The sequence below is a fragment of the Typopeltis vanoorti genome, chromosome 16 (genome assembly GCF_054136105.1).
Source record: "Typopeltis vanoorti isolate ZY-2024b chromosome 16, IOZ_Tvanoo_1.0, whole genome shotgun sequence".
NCBI lineage: Eukaryota > Metazoa > Arthropoda > Arachnida > Uropygi > Thelyphonidae > Typopeltis > Typopeltis vanoorti.
In genome coordinates, this window is record NC_143564.1 from 83,143,415 (window position 1) to 83,156,159 (window position 12,745).

The following is a 12,745-nucleotide window of genomic DNA, read 5'->3' on the forward strand; positions in this document are numbered from 1 at the left end:
AGGGCAACCTCGAAACCGACTGCGCTACGGAGATAACCCAGAATTATATCGAATGAGTGTTCGGCTTATTGAATAACTGGAAATTCAGCAGTTGAAACACTCTCCGTTAGCGATGTCACCGACCTTCATGAAATACAGAAAGAAAGTCACGAAAAGGGTTGTCCATAAGACTTCGTCGATCACGTCTTACAATTGTTATCATCTTGAACTGTGGTTCGAACTCATTCTTGGGAGAGGCACATTTGCACTTCATTGCGAAACGTTACATTTTGCAGTGACGTGCTATTATTGCATCGTGATCGTAATGGGTCCTGAGGTATCACTTGTTTTTCTTTTTTAATATGATTATTCCCATTAAAACACTATTGAATTTTCCCATGAATGGAGTCGCCGTACCACATAAGGAAGCATCTAATAAAGTCTCCTTTATTTTAACCATTAATTGTACAGCTAAGCCCTGTTAATGTCTGTTTGAAAAATTCTCTGAAAAGCTAAATGATCACCTCAGTTGTATTCCTTCTGGCTTGCTCAATTATTATTCTGTCATAAGTAGCTTACAGTAGAATAGTGATTATGTTACAGTCCTATCATAATTGGTAACACAGTCATAGAAATAAACGGATATGTTCAAGTACAGTGAACATATTTGTGTAACGAATTCAGATTGTCCAACTAGGATTTTAATATTCTGATATGAAATAAATATTCTTTGGTATACTAAGAATTTCATCTCACCTTGCATAGCCCCACTCTAATTGAAACCTATTTATTTGTCACCTACTTTCCAGATTTGCCAGTGTCATACTTTGTCTGTAAACACGTTTGCTCTTAGTCAATTAGTAGGCAGTAACTTTCGCGTAGAAAGACTTTCTGAGGAGAATCAAATTTGCAATTGCAACTACTATTAGTTAGTTTCTTATGATGATACAACGGCCGTGAGTCCCTTTTAAGGGAAGGTACGGCGCAATCTCAAACCCCCAAATTTTATCCCGACTCGGGACCGTCATCGCTGACGAATCAGGCCTATGGCTTGGTCAGTATTCCTGACTGTAATCCGTGTGTGTGTGTGTTCACGGGGTCGGGTTGCCTGCTTGCGGAATGAAAACCCCCAGATAAACTGGCGGAAAAAAACTCTGCTCTCCACACTCAAGACCGGCTAACTTGGCTATGGCTGAGGAAGATCCTTAAGCTCCTCACCTCGTCGACGAGAATCGAACCTAGGACACTCCTTCCCCAGGCATATGGTTGCGAAGCGCAAAACGATTAGGATAACCGCGTGGACCGCAACTACGAGGATATATAATTAAACGAATCAAAACATGTTAGACTGTTTTTAATAAATCCATATTTAAGAGCATCCGGTTTAAAAATATACCTAGAAGTCATTATAAAGAAATGCAATATATCCCACCCCGCCTTCTTGGAATGTGTTATTGTTGTATTTGCTTGATTATGAAATGTTGCTCAGAAATATCTTTGCTGCTTTCGAATTTTCAGTGTAGTTTTGTTTGATTAGCATCTCTTAGGAATCACATTTTATATTTTTGTATGTTTGTTAAAATATAATATTTGTCAAAAATATTTTAAAACTCACAGTACTAAGGTCAATTGGTATATTTAGGATACTAATCTTAATTTGTATTACTTCAAATTGTTTTGGTCATAAAATATCTCGATCGTCGCTAAATACGGATATTATTTAATTTTACAAAAGAAAAAAATCAAATTTCATTTAAATTTGTCAAATTATGCAGTTGACCCCTTGAACAACGCGGGGGGGGGGCTGATTCCTTGAGTTCGAAAATCCGCGTATAACTTTTAACTCCCCAAAACGCTTAACTATTAATAGCCTGCTGTTGACCAGAAGCCTTACCGATAATATAAACATCGATTAACACATAATTTTTATGGTGTGTATGTATTTTATACGATATTCTTACAATAAAGTAAGCAAGAGAAAAGAAACTTTTATTAAAGAAAATCACAAGCAAATGGCCATGGACGGTCTGCAACTGTTTTTGTGTGCGTATAAGTGTTAAGTTTTAACTTTTATAAGAGATTTATGAATATTTTATGGTGGTAAATGATAAAATAGACTACTATTATACCTACATATATTTTATGCATTCGTGACACACTGCCTAACGTTTTCTTAATTATTTTGATATTTCTAGCTGTGCTGTTCGTGTGCGAGTTTTTTTATTTTTTTTAATAGTTGTTGCAGATTTCCAAAATTTTTTGCAATATACTAAAAAAAAAAAAAAACGTGTATAAGTGGAACCACAGTTATACAAAGCCACGTTCCTCAAAGGTCCACATTTTGTGATATATTTTTCTGACATCCGTTTTCAAGTTAAGAGTATTTTTAGATATTTTTTTGTTCATTTACGAAAGAAACGGGGGTCACTAATGATTTTGAGCAGGTCAATTTTTCCAACTGCTACTTCGCAGTTGGAAAGATTTTAAAGTTTGACTACTATTTCTCTGCTTTATTTTTGTCTTATACGCAGCCAAATTTTCTTTTTCTCCCTCAAAACAAACCGGCTAAATAAATCATGGAAGCAACAGACCCCGCGATATTTTATAACAAGACTCATCAATGTCTTAATGATTTCGGAATACTTCATTGCCTGATGGCGGCTTAATTTCCGATTCATCCTATGACATAAAGGCATTTTCTATGCTTTCCTATTCTTAAGTATAAGGACTGTTAATTGATATACCAAAGTGGAAAAGTTTCTTTGGGCGGGGGGGCATCAACTACTGGTACGGAAAAATTTTATACAACAAAAGCTTATTAACAATTACACATTAGATGTTTGTGATAACTTCACAATTGTAACATATAATTGATAAAACAGAAAATAAATGGTAAATTCGTTACTGAATGAGTGTTGGAACATTGGTTGTTGCTGTCTCGTTCTCTGGTATCGCGCGTGTTATATCCTAGGTCCGCGGCAGTTAAATTTTTGATGAAAGCAGACCATACTCGATGTAAAATTAAGCCTTCCGACCTTTCTGTCTGCATAGGCCTATATAACACATGCCATAAGATCAAGGAATCTCATCAACGCCTGGTATTTTTCAAGGGATAATGTGGAAGTTTTGGATGAAGGAATCTTGAGATTTTTTGTAAAGGTAAAAAAGCCACTTTTATGTTGTACTAGCGGAGCAATGTAGTCACTTTGTCCGTGACATTTTTGATGTAAGGCAGCGTGATTGCATTTTTGAAATCTTGTTTAAGGGAGTTGCAGGATTGTACATTAAGAACTTTTGTGATCGTCTTAGGTTCATAACCATTAAGTGCGAGGTTCTGTTTCAGGTAGTGCAGTTCTTTATTCCTTTTAATTGACGTGCTTGATATATTGTATGCCCTGTCACTAAAATTTTTATTATGGCTATCTTTTGTAATGGATGGTGATGTAAAGCGGCATTTAAAAATCTTCTCGTTGTGTATTTCTGTACCAATATCCCCGATGTCTTACGACTTACGAAACATGTCGGGTTTTTATTATTTACTTTTTTTATTTTTTATTTACTTTTTATTAAACTCTTTATTTACATGTTAATGTGGTCTTAATACCGAAACTCCCCCCAGAACTGCTAAACCACAGTACGCTTACATAGGCGAGTTGTTTTAATAAAATATATTGCCTTCTTACATAAACTGGCTTGAAGTTCAGAAATGCATTCATATCAGCCTCCTACAAGGTATTGAAAATGAAACTGAGAGATATATTGCATTCCCTTTCACTGCCTCGATTTTAATCAAAACTAACCGAAACAACATCGAAGGAATGAAAATCCACTATGAAGTTCTTTAATATTCAAGTTTGATGTTTCTTAATATTTGGAAGTTATTGCATTTTTATCGCTGAACGATTTAATTTAAATCTTCGATCTGCATAATTCAATACTAAAACAGTTTGCAATGGGTGGTTGTTCGGCAGATGTCTGTGTGAATGGTGTGTATTCTCTGATCGTTACTGTTCCCCACGCCCCCGTCAAAAAATCTCCGAGACCGCTAAGTCGCGCTCAATAAAGAATCTTCGCATTCTCTACGGTATTCGAGCTCGAGTCTTTCCCACCCAAAGGATCGTCGTTATGGGCTGAACTACAAAATCGCATGGGGAAAAGGAGAGTAACATAATTTTTTTTTTCGCTCCCTTCTTTTCCTTCCCCGAAGGAGCAAGGGGAGGTTCGGTTTAGTCCTGATGTTCTCGAAATCAGTAGAATCCGGTCTTTACATTTTTACATTGCCGTAGTTAGTGCATTTTTACGAAGTGCTAGACAGAGGTGGCATTCCCAAATCTAACTAGAACATATTCGTGTGTACTGTTGTATATGTGTTTCGACAAGCCGCGTGATTAAAATCCAGAGTTTCTTACGGAAAAATTCTCGCAAAGTCTAGCTTCTTCTGGAAACATTTAACTGCAACCGCTGGTTTTTCAGGAGTGTCGTCAATAGTAAGTTTTATATAGTCGGTTACTCAGGTGGGGTGCTTAAGGGTCAAAGCTGTATAACTGAGAGGAGACCTCCACATAGCCTTTAAAGGAATGCAGAGAACTGACCAGGGCTTCTGACCTAATGTCCAGTCCTCACCTTCTCGTGATGTTAGGTATCTATCTGGATGCTGAACGAACGAGGATGGGTTGGCAATTTTGGGATTTAGCCGACCAAATTGTATTCTTATTGGCTTAAACCAAAATTTCAAATGATGGTACAACATGATAGAATTTCATGCTGGCTTAGGTGTCGCCCGATTAAACAAGGTCCCCGTTGTTATCGGCAGGGAACCAGGGCAGCTACTGGAACAAATCCTAAAATGCACCTCAACTCAACGTCACCAGAGTTCAAGTTCAGTATTATCAAAATAAAAAGCTTGAATGGCAAAGAAATGGAGCTAGCTCAGGAATTGAATAAGTACCAGATCGACATAATAGGGGTGACTGAAACCAAAGAGACAAAAACTGGTGAGATCTTTCTGAGCAATAAATACAAAATGTTATATTCAGGCAATGATAATCAACATGTACTTGTAATTTGCATTTCTATTAGCCAGGATTCAGCAGACGATCTAAGTTTCTAAGATCCAAGAGAATTTTAAATGTTCAGCTGAAAGTTAACTATTTTATACCGAAGTGAAATTTTACATCGGAAAGTTTCATACTAAAGTCGAAAGTTGTGTTTAACTCTGGGCGGTTACTCATACGTAAACAAGCAACACGTTTAAGGAAAGCGAGCAATTGCTAGACATCTTCGGCTCATGGAATTAATAGTAATTCAAACGAATAACAGTATACGTCTACTTACATGGCTAAAGATTAGGAAGCATTCTGTAAATAGATTTAATTTCATCTCCAAGAAAGCCCACTACCATCATGTGGGGAAGCAAACCATTAGCCGTTTTACGATCTGTTTCATGATAAATTTGTTAATAGCACCTGCGTTGTATAGAAGAGATGAAGGTATCTGGTAGTTATGAAATGATGTTCCTGTGAAATGTTCGGATGGATATTGCATTACTTAGTATATTGAATAGTTATTAAAGGATACATTACGGGAAGTTCTATAGTAATAAAACACTTTGAACGTGTTTTGTTTGGATGTGGGAACAGATATAATAAATGCATAATATTAACAAAAATAACTAAATATCGTGATGACTACAACGTAAAATTTCTAAACCATCCCATTTAGGTGTATTTTTATATTTCGTTTGTGATGTGATTGCATATTAAAAGTTATTTCACAAAATACGTTACACTAAACGAAGAATAAAAATGACTATCCAACATATGTATATTCTTTGTATATCTTCATCCAGAAGATATACAAAGAATAAAATCGAAGGAACAGACGAAATAAACACCAAATGTACTACAGGTGACTTATTAATACGTTAAGGGATGTTCTGGGATGAATTTATTAGCGTAATTCATCTCAATTTCAATTGCAAATCAGATCCGTATTGAAATTCACAACAAAGGACTGCAATTCAGGTGCAGATGTCAGAGAACCAGAAGTGCTCTTCTTTATGAATATAATGAAAGAGTGCGCTTGTTATAACCGATAAATATCCCTATATATAATATTTGGTTACCCGTGCATGCAGAATCCGTTGTAAACATGGATCTCGTGATAGGCACTACTTGTTTGGCTCTTATAGCTTTAATGGAGCATGTGTACTAGACAAACATTTGATGGTTCACCCATGTAAAAAAAAAAATGTAGACTTTTTTTTTTTAATTCCAAAACTCCAATATATTTCATTCAACCTTACATGAACATCACGGAGACAGACCAGTAACTGCATTCAAAACTTGAATCACAGAATGAGTCAAAGCATACGTGCCTAATAGGTCGTGTATCGGTCGCAGTTGAGGTGATATTATTACAGTACAAAGGAACAATGCATTGATTTAGATATATTTGCATAATACCCACTAAGCTGATGCTTTAAGGATACGTGTGACATAAAGACTGAATAATATATGCACGTAAACACAAGAAAGATATTTAATTAACCAAATATTTCGGTCTGAAAATAGCAGACCATCTTCAGTGGCACTACAAGAACAGTTTAAAAAAACAAGGTGGAATACTAATATATCACGCGGCTTGTTCTATTTTTAAATGATCTATTGTTAGTATTCCACCTTGTGTTTTAAAACTATTCTTGTAATACCGCTGAAGATGGTCTGCTATTTCCAGACCGAAATATTTGGTTAATTAAATATCTTTCTTGTGTTTACGTGCATATATTATTCACCTACTAAGCTGACTGTGTTATATCAGGACTACGGACTTTTTGTGGTTCTGATGTAATCTTATACCTGCACTTTTGAAGTCAGTTATAAAAGAAATAGGTCTAAGGAGGTCCCTGAATGTTTTTTTTGTAAAATGCCTTTGTCTCCTTTAGTAGGTAGTTGCCTTACGTCTGTTGCCTTGAACTTTGGCAAACTTAATGAGTTGCTTTTTTTCCCTTGGGATTCAATAACTAAAAATCCTAAGACATTGTATTCATGTTAGCCTATCGTTTTTAGAAGCATTCACTGTACACTGAAGTTGCTGTACTCAATTAGACACTTATTTAATACCTCTTGTTGCTCAAAATAAGAGGACAAAATATCATATCAACACATTTGATTTTTCATACTTAAATGCTGTTCGGAAGCCGTACACAAAGAATTATTATTCTACAATAGAATCTTAAATAGGAAAAGATAACGCGGAAGTCGTCAGATTAGGCGAGTTTTATTTATTTATTTTTTACTTCTGCAACAAATTGAGTTACTTTGTCTCATTGGTGTAATTCAATTTTGTTCAAATATATATAAATGTTTATGCAATATTCATTATACAAAAATGGAGTTGGAGGAAGGAAGACGAAGTGAGGAGGCTGGAGAAGATAAGCAAGACATTGCAAAGTCGTGAATAGAATTCTTTGAATGGTAATCAATTCCTTGGTGAGTTTGCAAATGAGATACCGACAAAGAAAACTGTGGTAGAAAACAATATGTTCACATTATATTTAGTGCTTCATGTGTGAGAGTAAATGAGCAATTATTCTAGCACTAATTTTGTTGCCATTCGCTTTTTAAAGTGCCACAAAGTATGAACCCACGTTGATATGAGCTGATATAGCATTTTATATTTTATTTCGAGGTTGTTCAACTTGATAGCATCTTCAAAACAAGAAGGATAATTTCACTTCTCCAGGCTAGCCAATAACGTTCGAAAACTGCGGTTTGTTCATAATCTATGTGGTTATGGAGGCCGTAATATAACCCAACTTCTCTTTATTACGAACTTTGGCAATGGTTAATCGTTTATTGTTCTCAACGAGGCTATAGTTTTCATCACAGAAACAGGCAAACCGATCATAAGAACACTCAGTTAACAGAAGCAATACGTTGGCCGAATGGCTTCAATTGCTTTGTCCGCAATTTCAAACAGCGCACGTCGCTCGTAGAGATTTTCTAATAACCATTAAGACACTTGTTTCTCCAAACTGTTTGTTATGCTCTACCAGAAATCTAGAGCATAACAGACCAGAAAAATAAGCCTTACAGACCTTTAGAAAAGTCTTTTGGAACAGTGAGATAAATCAACAGAAGAATGGAGAAAGTAATCAAGAATTAATGACTACATGATGAAATCAGAGTTTGCAGACTGAGAGAATGCTTAAATAAGAGTAAACGCTGAGATGATGGAAGGCACCTTAGAGGAAGATCACAACTATGCTGGAAGAATAATATCAGAAAGGACTCGGCTAGGATGGAAATCATCGGTTGGACACGAAGAGTTCAAGATAGAAAAGGGTGGAAGAAGATAGCAATTTCAGCAAAGAAAATTAGAGGTTTAGTATGCAAGAATATTTAAAGTCTTAGAAGTTTTCTTATTACTTAATAATGGGAATATATAACGTATATATACAAGTAGCCTATTCTTTGAAATACTTCACGCACAAACGTTGCTTATTTAAACTTGGATAAAGGAATAACCAAAAGTGAAATTTGGCCTCTAAAGAAGCAGAGAAAAAAAAATTAAAGCTTTCAAACTGTGGACTATCAGAAGAAAGGTGAAAATATCATGGACAGAAAAAATTAAAACCGAAGGTGTTTTAAAGAAAGCAAAAATGAAAAGAACATTCATTAAAGAACGAAGATGATAACATTAATTTTTCCTTCTAATATTAATTCAGAAATTAATATTAGAAGGGGAAACCTGGATGGAAAAAGAACGAGAGGTAGCCTTGAAGAATGTGGTTTGAAGACATTAACGACTTGAATTACCATTGCATTAATTCAACCTTCGTATCTTCTTAGATCTGGCTCTCACTGATGAGACCGAAATAAAGGTCAAAAAAGGACTTGGTAGTGACCCCCTCCCCTAATTCATAGTATTATGCACTTTTGAAAGGAAGTGCGCTTTGCATTATGGGATACAAAGTCGGTTGATGCCAGGTCATAGCCTCTATATACGAGTAGCCTAGTTATGAAGATACTTCATTCGCAGACGATGTTTGCTTACACTTAAAGGATTATACAAGAATATACTTTCTGGGCAAGTATAATTAAAATATGTAAAATTGCTTCTGTACTAATTCTCAGTTCGTGTATAGAACGCCATTAAAGATTAATATGGGAACGAAAGCTGTGCGAGTTCCTTGAACACTTGGAATCAACGATTCATACCGGTGATTTAAAGGTGGAATATTTACGCCTGTCTCGCTAATGCGAGGGGGGGGGGGGGAGAGAGATCAAACATGCATTTTGTTAAGCAATTATTCAGAACATATCAGACGAACTACATAGCACTTCTGCATAGAAGTAATAAATAGGTTATTCTACTATTTATTAGGAAAGTTAACTCCAGCGAGAGGCAATTAACCTTAAATTATTTATTACCGTTTTCAGTGCAGGCGATCGTCTGGATTGTAGAAATTAAATTATTTATGATGCCATTTAGTAATATGCTCGCCTTCTATAATTTGCTTATGAAATTTATAATTTACAAAAATTATTAAGTAAATGAATTACATAAAAGCTTATGAATCAAACATAACTTACAAAGCGGCCTCCTCACGTTGTTCGGTGTGAGAGATTGGTATTTGAATCAACTTTCGTTCCTGAAAACAGCACGTGATAGCTACATAGTCATCCAGTGCAGCCACATAACGCTGTCATGCCTTTTCTTGAATTCATTCGCATGACTTTCACTCCCTACCTCTAAAGGCAAGTAATTCAATCGCGAACCTCGGATATAAAAATCTAGCTCTCAACCCTTCCTCGACCGCATTAATTCTCAACTTCCACGGATATCTTCTCCCCACCCTCCATAATATGAAAAATTCAATCTATTGGTATCCTATACGATTCTTTCAGACATTTGTAGGTCACTCTCATATCATGCCTCCCCCTTCTTTCTCCTGTCTCACTCCCCAAATCCCCATCTTTTACTGAGCGATAATCGGGTTATTCATTTTGTATAAGTTAAACTATTTGTAACTTATACAGAATCAATGGAATTGATAATATAAGTGGTACTCTTAGACAAACGCTTTTGCATTTTCGCTCCCAGTTGTAGATCACATAGAACCACCACATATATATATAAAAAATCTTCCAGAAGAGTCCAATAAAATATTAAAGGATGCATCTCTTCTTATTCACATGACATTAATATCGGATTCGGTCGATTGTAATCAAGGTTTCTATCTGTTAAATATGCTATGAAATTTGCTTCTGGCATCTACAGTGAGCTAGCCCCATGGCACTCGGAGTGGACTGACAGCGGGCTCCTGTGGCGTGGCAGCCTCGCTTCAGTAGTCACATCCTGTTGAATCAGGGCCGCTTTTATACTTTTTGAGACCCTAGGCGCAACATCATAATGAGGCCCCAAAAGAACAAGTCTATTTCAGTTAATCAAATTCATACGCTTTTCTTTTTTTAGTTTATGGAAAATAAAAGTCGACATTTCCATAATAACTCATTTTAATAAACTAAAAATAACACAACATTGGTATACATATATTTACATTAAAAATATATAAATCAGTTCAAATTTAAATTAAAAAAGAAAAAATAATAACCAAAAGTTTTTTCTTCTGGCTTTGGTTTTAACAAATATATCTAAAGTGATATCATAATTAATCGAGTCTATTACATCTGATTCAATGCATAATAACGATAGGTTTACTTGTTTTATTTTGGTGCAAGTTGCTTCTTAAATTTTTTATCGTTTCAACACTGAAAATGAGCGATTGGCACTTGCATTTGAAATAAGCATCCTCAAAAATATTTTTAGAATTGTTTCTACGTTCGGAAAAGTAGACCTTAACACATCGTTTATAAATTTGTACATATTTTAATTGAAAAAGTTTCTTCCTTTATCATTATCAAAAATTGCTTAACTTCACGAATAAATTTTTCTGAATCAATATCAGCCCCATAAGATTGTAAAATGTAAGATTTTTCGGCATGAAACTTATAGATCGTAGTTATCGATCTTTAGTTTCGCTTACTGGCTATAAAACAACAAAGGATGTTTATCCCCTTATTTTCTATTGTAAAATATTGTTAATACAAGTGTTGTACTTGTCATGAGCTATATCTTTCTTCAAAAAAATGCCAAACATATCTGTCTAAATAGCTTTTTGCTCTTTCATTAATTTAAAATTAGCTTATCGCAAAGACATTAAAAGTATTAAGAACGAAATTTTCTTTCCCATATATATAATAATATACGAGTAATCTCATCGTCATATTGTGAAATTTCGTGAGACTTTTTTTTCCCCGTTTTTTCACTCTTTCCTTCTCATCTTTAACATTTTTCTCATCTGTTAATAAATTCGCTTCTTAATTTAAAGCAACAAAAACTATTTCTTATATCTAAAATAAAACCAACTAAAGACTGTAACAAATTATTAGCTAAAAATAAATCCATATCTGGATCTTTTAGAAATTTACTAGTAGTATTTATTCGTTGTAAAATTTTGTCCCACACAACTGTTAAAATTGCTGTTTCCGAATCGTCAAAATGATCAGCAAATGATGAGCTCTAATTTAGAAATAGGTTTTACATGAGGACAAATAGATAGTTCAAGTAATGCGTCTTTAATTTGTTTATATCCACAGTCTCAAAGCAATACAGTGTCAGCTCTTGTGGACCAACTCGTTTCACTTAATCTTTTAACTTAAAGATTTTTTTTTCTAAATGTTTAAGGAGTATACTCCATCTTCTTGTTGAAGATGAAAAGTAATTATATACGTTTTGAATAAAACAAAAATAATGCACTGCTTCCGGACAAGATTCCGCGGCATAGTTGTTGCCAATTCAATTTTAATCGATCAAAACTTCATCTGCATTCTACTTTTTATCATGCAATTATCCCCTTCGTCGTTAATCCCTGAACGGCGATTTTAGAGCCGTTAACCGATTAACTGTGGTGGAACAACCTTTGACTTCACGTGTACTGTGTTACTTGGAATTTCCTTTACTGTCTTACGATATTTGATTTTTTTTTCCTGCACGACTGCCTTTTCCCAAAAACGAATTTCACATGTGCGAAAATAATCAATCCAGAGATCAGCTTTTGCAATGAATCTATTTAGTCATAGTAAATTTGCTGCCTTTTATTCTTCAAAACAGTGTCACGGAACAAGACAATATAGATTTTTTTCGCGAATTTTCAAATGTTTGTTTCATTTAAAATACTGTCTCAAATATTTATATTTTTTAAATAACATTTATTGAAATAAATATGACATTTTGCTTTCTTTCCTTGCAAAATACCGTTATATGGATCGTAACATTTCAATTTTAGGAACAATTTTTTTAATGTTTTTTTTTTATGAACAACAAATGATGTTAAACTGCATTACTCGGGGTTTTCGATTGTGAGTCATTTTAATATCAAAAATTTATATCCAATGGTATTTTATCAGACTCTTCGTCTTTTGCTTAAATCTGCAACAGATTTTTTTTTAGGATCCTCATTACTATAATATCCAGTGTAACCACTGTATATATGCTGAAAATATAACATGAAGGATATCATATACGTAATAATTCTAAATTTATGTCATTTTGAAGATTTTCTACTGCATCTACCACCCTTTTCCTCTCCTGCAACTCAATTGCATAACCACTTTAAATTTTTACTGGTTTGAAATCTTTCAGACAGTATTTAAAATCTGTTACTTCAGTTTAGTGTTTATCAGAAGCCATCGAAGCTTCT